Here is an 18933-nt window from a genome sequence, read left to right on the forward strand (position 1 = left end):
TTGGAGCCATGCCTGCGCAACTCCACTAATTAGGTGGGTGGCCCTTCATTCTCTGGTGTGCAGCTGCCCAGGCACGCACCTTAGAGGGAACTGTCTGTGGGCCATCTGAATGGAGCTCGTGGACCACAGTTTGAGACTCTGTGTTAGAGAATGGCTCAAGTCGAGGATAGGTTGACAGTGACTGAAAGTTCTCAACAATTAATGGATCTTCCAAGTGAAATGGATTGTTACAGTTCAATTAATAGCAGACAGGTGTCTCCAACTAAAGACTAGCATTGAAACTGGCATTATGTTGGCAGTTTCATTAAAGACACCAAGGCTCAAATAGAATTCTGTTTCCATGCCTCTCCCCTTATAGGTGGACACTCAACTCAGGGTGGAGGGATGGGGAAGTTTAGATCACAGCAGCCCATGGAAAGATGGTTCAGTGGATAAATAAATGGCTTCAATCTTCTAGCTTGTCAAACTAACACGTCCACCAATTTCATGATCTGTTTGAGGATTGCTGGGTTTCAACCACTACACTGTTTAAAATACACATGAACGAAGGAAAATAGCTACAGCCTACAGCTAAAACTACATTGCACTGTAACCAAACAGGGCATATTTGCATTGAATACTCTCCTGAAGCAACCATACAAATAGCCACAGCACACAATTCCTACAGCCTCTGTTTGTGTACCCAGTCTTGCAACATGCCAAGAGGTAACAGTGTCACAATGAATACCTGAAGAAGCTACACTGAAAACATGCTTTTCACTGAGTTACAACCACATTGCACCAATTACCCAGAGTATGTCCCAAACTACATGTTAAGATGCTGGACCAAAAGCAGCAGTGTGTCATTTATAACATTTACCTGGGTATCTACCATGTGTTACTGATCAGCAATTTTCCTGTTTTCCTCATGGGAAATATGTAAAGAAAGCAAGCAGGGAGCTTGAATCCAACCTTCCTTCTGTCAGTGTAAATCAGAAGTAACTCCACTGAGCTCAGTGGAGTAAGGGAGTAGGGAGAGGAGAGCTAGGCCCACGGTCAAAGAATTATTTTACTTGTACCGTGAGCCCTTTTATTTAGCTGCTGTATTACATGTCATCAAAAAACTTTGCTGGAGCCATTTTTTTGAAAAAAGAGGCAGTAGCTACAGTGTCTTTGCCAGTCATGTCACAGCACAAACATCTTAAAACTAGTGTGAAGGGTTGCCTAGCAACAGCACTAAGCCTGCTGGGAGGATCTTGCTCCTGATTCTAACTATTATATTTTGGAGCCTAAGAATGCTTGTTCTTAATAATAAAGGACACCCTCCCAAGCATACTTTTACACTGTATGCTTTAATTACTGCTTTGCTGGTATAAAAGTCACTCCTTTTCAAAATGTATAACTATTTTGTCAGTGCTCTCAGGAGCAATGTCTAGTGATGGGCCCATGAAAATAACCAGACGCCTCAAAATAATCGCTCTCAGTGATGTCATTGCTCCTAAATCCAGATAAGAGTCACTGCTAACAATGAAGCCATTGCTGAGTGTAGCTTCCAAGATCACAGACAAGGGAACAGTTAAATATAATCTTTACTTCTGCTTTCTAGAAAGCCAGTCCCACTATATAGTATCAGACCTATGTCCTACACCTACTGTTTCAGCAGAACAGGGTAAATTATTATTAATTTATTTTTAAATCCTGACTTTCAGACTGCAAAGAACTAAAATGATCAGGCAGTGAACAATAAGGCCAGTCGACGGAGGAAGAACTACTCACATTAGTAAGGATTTCAGGGTCTGGAGTACGCTCCTGCGTCCACTGAAGTCAATTGCAGTTGCATTGTCAGTAAGATGGCATAGTGTCAGCAGCGTTACAACGGGCATGCGAAACAGCGAACGCATATTCAGATACAGAAAAATCAAACAAAAGGATTTAGCTCAAATCTAAACAAGAGGTGGGGACAGAAATAGTCTTTATTTCTGGCCTAGAAAGCTGTGTATTCAAGTTCCACTGTATTCTAGTCAGGATATTACTTCAGATTCAATGGCACAAACACAGTGCCTTCATGAGGAAATTGCTGCTCAGCTGGAGGTATCATTGGGATGAGAAACTGACTTCACTTCTGTTTGTTTCTGCTGGGAGCTAACAATGCTGCGGACTTTGGGGGAAATAGAAGACAGAGCTCGTCACAATTTTTCTATTACTGAAAGGTCAATGAAAAAGGTTAACATTTGGAATTTCAACAAAAAGTGCCAACAAAATGTTGACTACATCTTTTCATCTTTTCTGTTGCATGTTTTAGCCAGCTCTGCTAGGTAAAAAACCCAGTAATCATGTCCAACATTCCCCTGGAAAAACTGCAATTCATTGTTTTGAGCAACCTTGCATATTAAACAGAATTTAGTACAAACCAATTCCCGTCTCTGTGGAATAATAATGATAAAAACAATACAATGAGGCATTTGTGAGGACGATGAATTAGTGTCAGCACGGAATACTGAGATGTGGGTTGAGACTCCAGTTCATCACTGCAAGCTCAGCAGTGTCTTAGGCTATGTCTTCACTATGAAAAGAGATGTGTTTTTTACATCAAGACACCTAATGATGTAAAATCCTAACAGAAGCAAGGCACAAGAAGTTTTCCCCTTGACTAACCACATCAAGGGAAACCTTAGGAGGAGGGCATAAAGTTGACCTTGACTCCCTACCTCAGGTAAAATCTACCTGTACCTTGTCTCCACTAGGATTTTACATCAAGATAGTTATCTTTATGGAAAGAAAACACACTTTTTTTTTCACTGAAGACAGCCTTGATGAGATTGACATTTTCAACTGGTCAAAGGGCTTGTCTATGCAGGGAAGTTAATTTGGATTCAGGTAGGGCATGCATTTAAAACAGAATAGCTATCCCTGAGTAACTCCTTGTGCTGACACACTTATTCTGGAATAAAAGTGCCTTTTGTGTGGATTAAGCTAGTTCAGAATAAAGCACTCTGATTCTGGAATAAGAAAATCCACAAAGTTAGACAGGGAGAGTTAACCAGGAATAGCTATTCTGTAATTACTCTCTATGTAGATAAGCCCTTAGTGATCTGTTACAGTACAACCTGAAAAGATCAGACAATTCTCCTCCCTATGTATAGGATTCCAGTGTCTTTTTAAAGGCTTTTAAGTGTGGTCAGCAGATTACTCCTCAGTCATTGTGCTGGGTGAGTAGTCACCAGACAAGCAGATAAACCAGCACTGTCTCTAGGAGATCAGACCATTTTGCTGAAGATAAGACAGGACTGTGTGCCTTTCAGCCTATAAAGGGAAGATGCTCACTATTGAAGCAGCTATGTTGAGGACGAGGCTTTGTGAAGCAGTCAAAGAAATGCCATCAGCACTTCACAGCACACTTTAGAACTCCTGCGTTTGCCATGCAGTGGCTCATGGCTGCATATTGCCAGGTTTTCATAACTGGACATCTTTCAAAGGTTTGTACTTGCCACAGGGAGAAAGAGGCCTTCAGGGGTGCCCTGATAGCAGAGAGGGAGGTAGTAAGTTGCCAGGACTTACTGCTTATTGTCAAAATTGATGCTTATTTGGGGATCACTTGAGAGCTTTACCACCCATCCACGGTTACCATGACAACATTGGTGTCAGTGGCTTCTATCAAGTTCTTTGGTGACTCCCCCAAAGAAAATGCACTGGAATTTGATTGGAAGCTGGATTTGATTGACAGTTAAACTGTCTGCACTGATGTCATTGCTGTCAGGATGCTAGCTATCTAAGTACCCAGTCTTGCAACATGCTAAGTGCCTTCAACTCCCACTGAAATCAAGGGGAGCTGAGGCTCTTCACCAGCTTCTTGGAGGAGCTCAGCACCTTGCAGGATTGGATCCTAAAACAATAACAACTCCCATCCAGAGCCAAAGCCTGTTTGACAAATTCAGAGAGAGAGGATAGGTGAGGTAGTATCTTTTATTGGACCACCTCCTGTTGGTGAGAAAAAAGCTTTCGAGCTCCCCAGACCTGAAGAAGAGCTCTGTGTAAGTTTGAAATCTTGTCTCTCTCATCAACAGAAGTTAGTCCAATAAAATATATTACCTCACTCACCTTGTCTCTCTAATATCCTGGGACTAACATGGCTACAACAACACTGCATACATCAAATTCAGTAGTCATTTGTGGTTTAGCCCTTCAGTGGGCTTTGGATCAGGCCCATGAAGTGTTACTTATCATCCAACATGACTTTCCAATATGTAATTTGCAGATATCCAACCTGTAGGGTGCTCTGGTTCTATTTGGGCAATGATGAAATGTGAGGCAGCTGCATCCTAACCAAAACACATTAAACCCTTTGCTGAGTGGTTCAAGTGGACACAGGTTTCTCACATGCAGCCTGACAGGTTTTCTGAACTACAGTTTCTACAAAAAGAAAAGGAGTACTTGTGGCACCTTAGAGACTAACCAATTTATTTGAGCATGAGCTTCCGTGAGCTACAGCTCACTTCATCGGATGCATACCGTGGAAACTGCAGCAGACTTTATATACACACAGAGATCATGAAACAATACCTCCTCCCACCCCACTGTCCTGCTGGTAATAGCTTATCTAAAGTGATCATCAAGTTGGGCCATTTCCAGCACAAATCCAGGTTTTCTCACCCTCTGCCCCCCCCCCCACAAACTCACTCTCCTGCTGGTAATAGCCCATCCAAAGTGACAACTCTTTACACAATGTGCATGATAATCAAGGTGGGCCATTTCCTGCCAGAAATCAGACTGGAACCAACCAACCTTCTTCCAGTGCTGGTCTTACCTCACCCAGCGTCAGACTCTGCCACTGCCTCAGTTTCCCTAGCCTGGTTCACTAGTGCTTCCTCCTGATGACCCTCTGTTCGGAGTAAGGCTCTGCAGCTGCACCTGATCAGGTTCCTGACAGCCTAATGAGCACAGCTAGATAGCCTGACAGAACAGCCCGACAGAACAGCCCACCTGATTGGCTGAGCAAGATAACAGGCTGGCTCTTAAGCACACCAGCAGCTCACTGGCTGCTCACAGTATTTGTCCATGGCTGCAATAGTTCCTGCTTGTGCCCAGCCCTGACCCACTCCAGCTAACCACAGAATCATAGAACCATACCTCCTATAACCCCCGGCCAAGATCCAGGATTTGTTGTGTCTAAGGCATCTAAGTAGCTTCCATGACTTCCCTAGGCCATTTGTTCTATTGTCAGGAAGTTTTTCCTCAGATTTAATCTAAGCTCTGCTACTCTGCAGTTTGAACCCATTGTCTCTTCTCCTGCCCTCAGCTCTGATTCCTGAGTTCAGCTCTGACCCTTGTCTTTGGCATCTGGGCTCCAACCAGTAGGCGTGACCACCTATGTCCCAGTTTCTGACACCTGACACCTTCTGGTCTTTCAGCCACCTGTTCTTGCATGTATTGATTCTCATGCCTTCTATCAACTTACCCCTCTATCCACACCATAAAGTCAATCCCCTTTCCAATGGTTAATGAAGTCCAACACCACAAATCCAATAGTCAGGTACTTCCCCCTAGGACTTCACTTATCTGAGCAGGATGCGCACTCGCGATGTTCTCGCCCTCAGTGCTAGGCAGTCCATTTGCCCTGTTGACCCAGGACCAGAGAAGCGAGACTTCCTCCCCGCCTTGCTGGGTGTCCCAGCCCAGACCCCTAAGCAAACGTGTGTGTTAACTCCCTTTCACACTCATCCGCAATATTCTGTCCAGGCTGCTTCTTTCTACAGATACAAAGGGAATTAGGAGACCCTGCTGAAGAGAATCAGAGCTCCTTCAGCCACCTTTGTATCATGGTGGAAGGCCTGGTGCATGTTCTCTCTCTGTCATAGGGGGAGAAAAAGATTGGTATAGACTTCCCCTCACCATGTTTTCTCAAAAGCATTAGCGGGTCAGGTATTAAACATTTCCCTAATGGGAGCTCTGAGCCCACAGACCCTCTAAGATTTCCCAGAAACCAGGCCTTCTTCACAGACACACATTTGGCTCTGGAGTCCACTGCTCCTACTCCAGCATCCAGGGAACATGGCTCCTCCTGGCAACGGCCTCTCAAACCCCAATGAAATGATCGGCAAAGGGAAATATTCCACAAGGAGGGTGGGGGTGAAATCTGTCACTGCATTAAGTCCCTCGCACACTCCCTGTGGGGCATGGGGTCAGTAAATGTGCATTGTACTTCTCCTATTACCTTCTCTTCTTCTTGCCCCTGGCCAACCCCCAAGAGGACTCTCTAGAGGGTTCAGAGCAGAAGGGCAGATGGTGCTCACAGAGATGGTTGATTTCCCCCTCTGCCCTTCACAAGCAAAGCGTGACATCTGCACCTGGAGGGTCCCTTCAGCACCTAAATCCCATGAGGCAATGGGACCTTACGTCCTGCAGAGGCAGGTTCTTAGGCATGAGAATTGCTTTCATATGCTGGGTGGATATAAACCTGAGGAATGGTAAATAACCACTACATGCTGAGACAAAGATCAGAAGCCTCCTCAGATTTACACTTATAGCTGTTCACATGGCAAACTCAGAGCAGGGGAAAAGACAAGAACAGCATTTCAGTCAAAGGTGCCTTTTTGTTACAGCTGAGCAATTAATTGGTTTGGCGGCTAAACAAAACAAAACCAAAATCTGTAAAAAAAAAATAAAAATAAAAAATTGTTTCAAGTCAAAGATTTTTTGGGTTTTTTTCTTGCCAAAACAAAAACCGCAAGAATTTCATTTCAGGCCAAAAGAAACATTCCACCTGACCCAAAACAAGATTGGTGTTTGTTTGTTTTTCTGCCCATTTCATTTTGTTTTCAGATGTTTTACTCTTTTGTTGTTTTGTTTTTAAAATGATCTAGCAAAATCCCAAAATGAAACATTTTGAAACAAAAAGTCATAACATCTCCATTAGAAAAAGTTGAACCAAAATATTAAAATAAAAAAAAATTCCCCCATATCTTTTTGGCCAAAACTATTTGCCGAATTCAACATGAATAATTTTGGTCAACCAGAAATTGCATTTTTCAGTGACTAAACTATTTGGCTGAAAAATTTCACCCAGCCGTACTTTTTAAAATTGACCTGCTTTCTGCCCCCAGTCACTCTTATTCTTTCCCTTGTCCACTTCCAGTGTCTCTCTCAGCCTCTGGTGCCAACAGTAAGAAGAACTATTCCGTGGGACAGAGCCAGAGTTATCCATTCCTATTCCTAGCCCTCTCCCTCTTCATTATCTGAAGGGCCAACTGGCTCCAAATGTGGCTTCTCTAAATAGCAGCAATCAATCAAAACAGAGATGGGAGGGTTGGTCTGGGTTTTTGTCAGTTTTTCAATGAGGTACTAGAGAAACATACTGCTCATTAGTACTATACACTTGTAAGTGATGTCCTGAAAGGTGAACTGTTCCAAACAGGCCTAGGTGTGTAAAGATGTGACAGCTGCAGGAGGAATGTCTGACAGATGTGAGATAGACCTATAGAGTTTGTGGTGTACTCACACCTGAATGAGGTGTTGGAATACATTCCCTCAGTGAGCACTGCTTCAGCTTCCCTTAGGGAGTGTTCAGATCAATGGGAGGCCCATCTTGATAGCCCAGCATCACTAGCCTCTGTTTCTTTTTGTCTCTGTTTGTCTCTGTCAAAATGCAGCCCTCCCTTAAGTGGTATTTTTCAGACCTCCTAGTTCACACTGGGTGCAGCTCACCATGGTAACACAATGTTTCCCTGAGTGTAGACACGGCCCAAGAGGTGCGGCAGTGACAGAACGTGAACACAGAGGGCCAGATTCCAAGCCCTGTTAAAGTTACCTTGTGCTACTCTGGCAACACAAAGCGGCCTTGAAGCTGGCAGCATGAGCAGGATGGGTCTTGTATAGTGACTTCTACGTTGCCCCTTCCTGACTGGCCCAACCTAGCAGATATGACTGGGGAAAAAAGGTGTCATGGCTAGCATTTCCCCACATGCTCTGACAATCTCCAGCTGCCAGAACCACCCCCCCGAGAACATAATTTAGAACGGCCCTGAAGACCAGATCAATGTGATTTAAAGCACTTATCCCACCCTGAGCTGAACTGGGAGCCAAACAGCCAGTCCCAAGGACCTGACCCAAAGGTCATTTGTAGTGATGATGTAAACACTTGGAAACTGAGATGAGACCAACTAATTTTGCATAGGAACAAAACTGCCCTCTGATGTGAATAACTTTCAGTTATTTAATCCCGAACATTAGAAGTATAAGGTTTTACAGCCTATTTGCAATCTCCTCAATCATCCAAGTCCACTGTAACCTTTATTTTCAGTCCTGAACAAATCAGGGCAAGCAATAATTACCCAAACTGATTTCCCTTTCAATCATCAAGTGGTCTTTGTATTCTCCTTGGATACACACTACTCCCAGAAAAGCCTATATACTCCTTACCTGAAGTATTCGCCCATTGGGCGTGCAACCCTTACCACAAGTGAATTAGTTATCTGTGCTGCATGTGTCACCAAAAAGAGTTCTTTTCCACATCAATTCCAAAGTAAGCTGGTGGACAATTATCACTTTGAACAAATATTTCCATCCAGGCACAAAACATTGTGGAAAAAAGCAAACTTCCAATAAACAGAAAATAGATGATTGTTGCAAAATGACAGCTTTCACGCTGTTTATCCCAAAAAAGGATCCTTAGAGCTTATGTAGTATTAAATAAATTTGCCACTGGTTAAAAATGTAAATTCTTTAAATACATAAAAGCCTAATGAAAAGGCTAACATTTTCCTTTTCCTGCTTCCCACTTTCCCTTTTTATCTCCTTAGAAGAAGGCGTTGATTATAATTACAGTGGAGACAGAAATGTATGCTTGATTTTATATATATTATATATGGGGGGGTGTGAATTGTTTTCTAGCATCAAAAAGTTTTTTTTTTTAAATGTACTGAATATATTTGGAATTTCAATGCACAAAATTTAGAGACACACAGACTTTGGAGATGAGGAAAAGGCTCCTTTGAGATTCCATTACCTTTTCTTTCATGATTCTTTCATGCTCTTAAGATGAAGACTAAAATAATCACATTAAGGGCCCAATCCTGCAGCCCCTGTGCCTACAAAGTTCCTATTGAAGCCAGCCTGCACGGGGACTGCTGTGGGTAATTTTCTGCTTTTCATTGTCATGAACTTGCCAGTCTGACTGCAGGGTGATCAGCTGGTTTCCAAGTGCTACAACGAATGCTCAGTCTCTTTATTACCCTGAAAGCATTGTATGTGAGCCCAGCTATTAATGCACTTGCTGCACTGCAAACATCTGACTTGGTACAAGAGCAATTAATTTCTGGCTGAACACTCTTATACTTCCAAATCTAGATCTTATTATTTCCTAACACGTCTGATTCAGTTTGTTACTCGTGAATGCGAGGCACTAGTAGTACTAGCACTGCCAGTCATTTATTTGTGTGGAAGGTGGATTGAGAGGGACCAGCCAGGGAAAATTCAGCCTTTAAACTATTTGCTCCCTACATACAAGGCCAGATTCTCCACTGCCTTCCAGAGTCATGTACTCTATATTATTCTGATGTTGTGAGAGTGTAGTGAATAGGGCACTGGATTAGGCACAGGAGGTCTGGGTTATGTTCCCAGCTCTACCTCCAAACATGCTATATGACCTTGGGAGCATCACTTCACCTCTCAGGGCCTGCCTCCCAGCCTGGATAGACAGACATGCACTAGCTCTGCTCCTGCTAGCATGCTAAAAACAGCAGTATGGCTGCTGTAGCACGGGCACATCTGTCTACGCCGTCTGGGAAGCATGCTCCCAGCTGCACCATGGACATATCTTCAGAGTCTGTGCTGACCAAGGACAACATTCCACTCAAATGCCCCAAGAGGTAATCCCCCCTTTTCATTAGTATTTCTATGCAATGTATTCAGCCAGGAAAAAATGTAAGATGTTTCTGTGAAGATATGCATTGCTGGGAACAAACCTCAGTTATGACACTGACTGTTCCAATCTAGGGCTTATCCTCAGAATACAAAGTGCTAAATGTGGTTTTAAGTTATATACAAAAGAGGAGGATTAGGATGAAGACGCCAAAAAAAGTCTCTTGGGATTCTAACTGTTCGAAACACCCCATTTTCAATTTACAAAAATTCTATTCACAGATCATACTACTACTTTTGATTATGCTTTATAATGCAGTGATTAATTACACTAGTGTATAATACAGCATCTATTACTAATTGCAGTGTGGTGTAATTAGACTGTGGTTATACTTTGATACCTATAATTACTACTAGTTCATATAACCAGACATTTAAGTGGATGAATGCATTATTTAGAAGTATTATTCTGTTTGTTTCATAATTAATACATTCTACTACAATTACTCAGTAATAGTAATTGTTCACTATGGGGTTTCTTGCACCTTATTATGAAGCGTCTGGTTCTGGCCACTGTCAAAGACTTGATACTAGATGGACCACTGATCTGGTAGAGCAGATCCAACGTTCCTATGCTGTACTTTTTGATAAGCATAGCTAGTACAAAATCCTATAATCAGACATTTAACTGCACTTACAGTTTGTGAGTATGGTGTCACTGCAGTGTAAATAGTATCCAATGTATTATACACTTGTGCCCCTGCTTTCTCTAGTGGTGGGACCAAATCAGTTGCCTGGCTCCCAACACACCTCTACTCTAAATTCAGATTCTAGGTTAGGAGCTCAGGTCCTTCTTTAACCTTCTTATTCAAGCCAGTATGGCAAGAATGTTATTTTAATCTCCATCAAACACGCGTCCACTTTTTCCGCAAAGCACTTCATCCTATTTCCTCTGCTTTAAATTATTATTCATTTTTAATCAGATGTATGAGAGCAAATAGTCCAACAATGAAAGACAAGGGTATTGACAACTTCAGCTATATGCACAGTTCTACCTCTTACAATTCATGGCAAAGGAATCTCAAATATTCAAAATGGGTCTTGGCTCAGGTCTGAGGTGTGTAGATTTTAAACCTGCAGTGGTTTGGGTTCATTAGAAATGTTTTGCATCTGTGAACTGCACATTGATTCTGTCTATGAGCATGTTGGGCTTATCTGGATGTCCGCAAACACTCTGAATCTACTCTTCGCTCAACTTGGATTTTGACTGGAATAGGTCACCTGAGGGAAATTACAGGGTATTTTCTAATATTTCTGGTTCTAGTGAATCCTGTAGAAACATATACCCACACACCCTAATGAAAATCCAGCCCTTAGATATTTCCGATGAGCTTCAACAACAGGAAAACCAAGTTCATGCAAACCCAAACTTTAATATTTTAGTGCCTGGTAACACAGAAAACACGTCTGTCATAAAAAATAGTAATTACAGTCATTTTGAACATTTGTCCAGCTCCATATATGTCCCTTCTGTATTAGAGAAAGGAAACTGCCAACTGAGGCAAAATATTCTATAACAATTAACCCAGACACTGGACAGGGATGAAACATTATTCCATGGGAGATGAGACGACTGACTATACATCAGTATTAAAGGGCCTCCTGCTGGAATAAAGAGGCCCTACCACACCTGGGGATGATACTTAGCTTGACAAACACAGGCTCTTAGGAGGAAACTCTTGATAAAGGATTTTCAAAAAGAAGGAGTATAATTTTATTACTACCTGACACTCTTAAATATTTTAGCAAGTTTCTTTTAAAAAACAAACATTTTCAATTTATTTCCCATGAATTTAACTTAAAAATGGATTCTGAAAACATTGCATTGCACACTAAATTCCTTCTCAGTCAGTTTTGGAGTTTGGGCAAAGTAGCATGAAAAGCCAGGCATTTTGATCCCAGCACAACAAGGCATGATGCCAGAGGCATTTGTGGAAAAGAGCCTCAAATTTCTACACCCTGGAGTAAAGTGTATATGTCATACAGGGTATGTTTACTTGCTGGCTGGGATGGAGCAGTGCAAACTCCTAAAACTACACCTTACTTATCCTTGGAATAAACCACACAAACTAAAAGAAAGATATCCTGACACATTTTTGGAAATTAAGGATTTCTGGGATACATTGAACAAAAGGCAATTTAGAAAATGCTCACCTTGCTGGCTGAGATATGACTTTAGAGAGGCAGAGTGTGATGGAGACACCTTCTGGAGTTGTGGGGGCAAAGAGATCTCAACTTAGAGCAGCTGGTGCAGTGTTCTGCATGGCCCCTATCCCGCATCTCATTGGTTCTGTGTCCACATGAAAGAATAGGAAATTTTAATATATTAAGCCACACTATCTAATTGCATCTATGATCTTCTTAGATGTGCTGTATGGGCCTGATTTTCAGATTGCAGGCACCAAAATCAGTACACAAAAAGTATCATCACAATGGGAACTGCTGGGTTCCGAACACTTTTTGAAAGGCTGGCTGCAATAGTGAGTGCTGAGCGCTTGCAAATTTGGCTTCAGTGCCAGCCTTGCAGCAAAATGGTTAGCAGCAGCAGGAGGATTCTATTGTATCCATCACTGCTCACATGTAGAAGTGGTCTGCAGTGCTTATTATCAAAATCTTGTAGATACAATAGGATACAATCAAAAGTGTTTATTTTCAAGAAGTTCCCCCCCACCCCTCTTGATTTTATTTTGAAAATACTTTCTGTCACCCATTCACTGGTGTGTAGAAGGCAGCAGTGGGCTCCCATAGAGATAGTTAGATGGAGACAATATTAAAAGATGATATGGAAGGGTGTGCAACTTTTATGTGGGTCCGAGTGACTGAGTGCCAAGTGGGCTTGAGATAAATTTTAGCACTCTGGAAGGACTCCCATTCATTTCACTGACTTCCAGGGGCTGTAGATCAGACCCTAGGAATCAAAAGGAAGCATGCACTGATGTAGCTTACATGCTGGACTAGAAGATGATGTAAGATGTCCCAACTTACACTCCCTTAAATTCAGCTCTCAATTTGGCCCTATGTATCCACTCTTCCAGTGTCTATATTTGCTTTTTACCTTCTCTAGCTCTGGCTCTAATTCAGTAAAGCACATTTATCTGACTCCAACAGAACTTAAATGTGTGTATAAGTGCTTTGCTGAATAGGGATGCACAGGTAAGCATCTGCTTGAGTGCTTTACAAAAGTGGTACCCTAATGAAGAGCATATGAAAATAAATAGCTCAACACTTAAATGTGGCTTACAGTGAGAAGTAAAAATAGAGAACCGTATATGCAAACATCTATATATAAATAAAAAGTTTAAAGTCACCTAATGCATTTGATCAGGGCACATTCCCATTTAACAAACACAAAAGGAGGCTGTAGCTCAAGAATGCTACATTTCGTAGTAAACGGAGTAATGTCCCCTTTACTGTTCAGCAACTATACACACACATTCCACTGCAAAAAATGCCAGGCTTGTACTATAGGACAAAAAAACAAAATTCCCAGTCTAAGGACTAAGATAAAAATAATCTTTATTTCTTTTAAGAAAAATCCAGTACGGTATTCCATGTGATTTCATTTCCTATGAAATCAGGAAATAAAAGGTTTTTCCATCTTTGTATTGGAGGCCCCCACCCCCAGGAGCACCTCCTGGTGGCCTTATGCAACACTGCAGTTATGCCCAGGTCCCTTACCAATGAAGTCCTCTTGATCCAGAGTCAGGCCTCTTAGGGTCTCTCCCTTTAGGCCAAGGTCACCACAGAGATCAAACCATGACAACCTTTCCTCAAAACAGGATATAATTATTTTGATCTACAGCTTCTGCTGCTGCCTGGTAAAGTCTGTCCATTGGAAGGTGGTTTTGCTAATCTCTTCTCTTTCAGAGCCTTTCCTACCTAGGAACGTTCTTCCTTGGTTTTCTTTCCTGGTGAGTTCCCTCACCACCTCCCACTGAGAAGCTTTCACCCTAGGAGCTCTCTTTGTGTCCTGGGGACTGTTCCTAGAGAACAGAGGCTCCTGGGAGACCCACACTGGGAGTAGCTTCCTAGCCAACTCAACTGAGCATGTATAACCCTTTATAAAGCCCAGCTCTTCCTTGACTCAGTGGGTTAACTACTTCCAGGTCAACCTGAACTGCCTCATTGCCCCTTGTGGAGCATGTCACAGGTAGGCTGAGCTCCTGACCCCTTCGGAGGGCCAGCAACTCTGACAATGTTCTTTACTGCTTTCTGTTTTGGGTTGAAAATGATGTTGCTTTTCAGCAAAGTGGCTGTCCTCTGAAGTAACCTCAGAAATACTAGATTTGAGTTGAGAAATGGGGTGGGTGAGGTAATCTCTTGTCTTGGGCCAACTTCTGTTGGTGAAAGAGACAATCTGTCAAACTACACCCCACTCTTCTTCAGATCTCTCCAATATCCTGGGCCCAACACAACTACAGCATCACTGCAAACAGTTTTGAGTTAAAGCTTTCTTGATTGCAAAGATTACTTGTATAATCTATGGATCAAGTCCTGTCATCATTCTTTGGGGATGTGGAAGATCTTAAGAAGCTGATCCAATGCCTTTTGGATTCAACTGAAGGACTCCGATGGGCATTAGATCAGACTAAATGTAACAACTGCTTTTCAAAGGAAGAGCGTGAAGACTGCAGAGGCCATACAAGGAAAGTCAATACCCCATATCCATCATTCTATATGGTGGTGAACAGGCAGCCTTTCCCATTTCCTCTGGCCAAAGATATTTAGACTGGTGGTAGTTGTAATTTTTTTTAGGTTCAGCCTAAGTCAAAGGAGAGGACTATGGAAAGGGGACATATTTGAAGAATGATGGTTCCTGGATCTCTATGACCAGGGAGATTTACCAGAAAAACAAAACAAAAAACTACACATGCTTATCCCTAGGTAAACCAACACCCTCGCCAAATTTTGAAAGCACTGGGCAGCTTAGAGCATGTGCCTTAATTACCCAGCCCCTCAGCATGGTGAAGGGAGGGCCAGCTTGACAAGAACTGCCCACACATTCTAGGTCTTCAGACACAGAGCTCTATGGAAAAATGCCAGCCAGCCAACTTTGAAGAGCCCATGCCCTGTGCCTCCCTGAACATGGCATCCTAAGCAGCCTCATGCATCTCTTCTACATGAAGGTTGCCCTAAAGAGTTGTGTGCACATCTGTCACTGTGGTTACTGGTGGATGTAATGCCCAGCCCCTTGGCTGAAAACAGCCTCCTCAGTAAGCACCATAGCTAGGTTTGCCAGCTGCTAAAAAAGCAGGTTTGGTTGTTTTATTTCAGCCTGCTTAAATAATATGTAATGATACTGTAGATAAAGTGCAGGCAAGTTATTACTGTAGAGCAGCAGACAGTTCTCTCCCCTTCAGTAAGCCAAATGGAAGACAGGTCTAAGTATAGTGTGCACAGGTCAGTAATTTCCTTCAGCCAGACAATCAAACTGCTTCCAGCCACTTGGGCTCTGAACAGCTGTTCACTAGCAACTGGGGAGTCAATCCAGGAACATATGCTGTGCTTGCCACTCTCTTCATGTAGCCCAGTCATGGACTCACAGGCTCTATGAGGGCAGAAGACTAGAGTGAGAAGAGTTCACATTCCCAGGAATAAAACATTCCAATGCTCTACTTTTGTTTAGAATTGAAGGTAGGGCATGCATATCACACACAATTCCAATAGATGAGGATTATAACTGCATCCTCCTTAGGAAAGGTCATTTGACCATCTCCCTAGGCCACATACCCAACTGGGCTAAAACAAAGCATCATTGGACCAGCTTCTTGGCCCAGACTAAGGCTGTTTCGCTCTGTAACAGCCACCCTATGAGTGCTCTTAGGGGAGAAATCCCTGAGTAGCACAGAGCCAGCAGTGACAATTCTATGTCAGTCGTCCCCCCGACCCCTCCCCATGGTCTGTACTAAATGAGGCTGGGGCCATTTCAGCTCTCAGCTGCCCAAGACCTGAGCCAGAAAGATGGCTTAGATCTTACTGGCTTTTCTCAGTGGCACTGAGCACAAGTTCAGTGAGGCTGAACAGCTGATCAATTCAATGGACTAGCTGAGAATCTGGCCTTTGCACTAGCTAAGAATCTGGCCTTTGATGCCCACACTAGGCCCCATAGCACTCAGCTGATCTTTCTACATGTACACATACAGTTACCTTCAACTTGCTCTACTTTTCTCCCACCCCCCAAAAAAGCTGGAGATAAGTTTGCCCTTAAAACAACCCCATATAGCTCTGATACCCACTTCAGTTTGCTTTGGCAGTAGGGGACCCTGACTGGTCATTTTACAGAGGAGAGAAAAAACTTGAAACAAAAGAGTTAAACACAAAGGCCTAGGAGACTATGGCAAAAAGCATCACTCAGCTAGTACAATACTGCAGTTTATCAGCTGATGTAAGTCAGCATGACTTAATTTACATCAGCTGTTGGACAATAATGCAAAACTGCTACAGTTTATGGCAGCATAGAAACCTACCTAATCTTCAGTTCCCACCAGAGCGAACAGTAATGAAAGTGTAACTGGAAGACAGAGTGTATGTGTAGCCCCAGTCATATAGGTACAGAACCCCCCTCCTGCCTGCCTCTGCCAAAAAGGGTTATTGGTTTGGTATGCTGACACATTAACAGTATGATCAAGTATATTCTACTTCAGTATAATTTTATGCTAAACAGTTCCCCTGTTAGCAGTATACATGGCCATTTGAAGTCTTCATGGAATCTGAGAAAAATTATTGAAGATTATAGTTTTAAAATTTACAGACAATTGGAACAGCTGTACAAGTTGGCATTGTTTTTACATTCCTTATAGACACCATGTCTAGACTGGGCTCTTGTTCAATTCAAGATGATCTTGAAAGCCCTGAATATGGCTATGTATTATTTATACGCAAGTATCTAGCACACAGCTGATGTTGAACCTGTTTTTCAGGGACTGTATCTCACTCTGTATCCCTGATACCACTTAAGTTGGGTTGAGAGTCTTGTTATTAATTTGAACTCCTGCTGACCAACAGATTCCTTCAGCTAGGGCACCGGCCTTTGGAATTGCCCCTCATGAAATCCATCACAGCCCATGTCCAGCAGTGGCCTCGGGGCAGGATGTAAGGTTCATTTATTTAAATTACAAGTTTAACTGACTTGTTTGGTTCTTGGTTTCTGTTGTTGCAAGAAGAATATATAATTTTTGTTTTGATCTTGATAATTGTGGCTCTCTTTCCATGGTGAGAGCCACTAGAGACATTAGTGGCATCATTTTCTGTTCTTGTTACAGTTGCTAATAAGTAACTTTATTTTATTTTTTCTCTCACTTGTCATGACGAATATTTTGCCTAGAACTAAAAATGCATAATTTTGTTTGGCAATTTTAGAGGCCATTTTTTCAGAAGTAGCTCTCCATCAAAATGTTGGTAAACTATTTTAACCAATACAAAGCTGAAATTTAGTGCGGTTGACTTTATAATGGATTTGAGTTCTTTAGTAAACAGGCAAATCATTTTGACAAAAGGCTTTCCATCAAACAAGCCATTTTCTAAGAGTTCAATATCATTATTTATTATGATACCCGCCTAGCAATACTCTTATACAGTATTGACAATACCAGCTGGAGAATACACACACACACACACACACACACACTTGTTTACTTCATATCCAGGAAAATCCAGAAATAATTTCTTTTCAAATTGCTTATCATTTTTCCAGTATCATCCATCTGGAGAGAATTGGGAAAGTATAAAACATCTCTCAAGCTTTCAGTTTAATTGCCTTAGGAAAAAAAAAACTAATGAAACAAGCATTGGAAATGTGTGGTGGGAAAATGAACATCTCTAGGTTTTAAAATAAGCTCTTAACATTTAAAACAAACAAACAAAAAAGGCACTACAGTCATGGTCCTTGCCACCATGCCAGAAGGAAGCAAGCTAGAAGCAAAGCTTCTTTCTTTAGTTCAGTGTTTAACTTCAGTGGAACTATGGCAAATTTATACCAGCTGAGGAACTTTCCTTATACCTGAAGTGGGGACAGCAGGTCAGGGGGACAGAGAAAGGGTCTGCCTGCGATAGCAAGAAAGGATGAGAAGGGTGGGAGAATATGTCCAACGTCTGTATCATTTATACAGACACTCATTTTCATGGGCTTCTGGACCAAACTTCCAAGCCTTTTGAAGTTCTGACATATGGATGAGTCAGAAGTGATTACTAGCCACCCTAGAAGCATTTAGTTTTTACACCTTAGAAAAACAGAGGGCAATGCTACATTGTAAAAGTGTTGTAAAGATTATTATCTCAAGAGAAAGAGGCTGCAATAAGCTTAATACAATGATCGTTCAAATGGAAGCATTACATACATTAACTCTATTTCACATAATAGTGGGTTTTCCCAGGGGATCTCAGGGGTTATCCTTTTTGAAGACTATTCTGATGAGAAGATCTGGAGTGTATACCAACATCCATGCACGGACATACATCCATGCTAAAAGTGTGCTCAGTTAATATGGACCTCCATGCCCTAGTATTCTACTGTATGCCACTCCTCCTTTACCATCTATGGATGTAATGCTATCAGATAAAAGGGAACCAAAACGATCTTTGGTCTAATACAAAGAAAGATTCATTGTCCATCAGCACCAAAAGAAAGGGTTATACAAGAATGGATATACAAATATCCAAGAGACCTGGAATTCCTGCTGAAATTCCAAAATAACTTAGAAACATGACAAAAGAAAGATTCAAGGCACTGACTTACAGAGAAAACTTGGCCTTAATGAAGAAAGAAAGATGCCTTAATGATGGGGAATCCAGTTCCAGTCTCTTCTTTTGATTTCAGTATGTTGCCTTTGAGTTTCTAAGGTTATGTCTATAGCAAAGAAGATGGAGGGGGGGAGGTTTAACAAGGGCTGTTTGCTGAAAGCTGCTGCAACAGCAAGAAAAAGAACATTTGTAGAGATATCCATAAAAACTGAGACTAACAAGAGGGCTGCCAGCATGAGAATCTTGTGACTTTTCTGCCATCCAACAACTGCTGGCACACCAATTCTGTCTTTATTTACC

The sequence above is a fragment of the Lepidochelys olivacea genome (genome assembly GCF_965140295.1).
Source record: "Lepidochelys olivacea isolate rLepOli2 genome assembly, chromosome: 7".
In the NCBI taxonomy this organism is placed as follows: domain Eukaryota; kingdom Metazoa; phylum Chordata; order Testudines; family Cheloniidae; genus Lepidochelys; species Lepidochelys olivacea.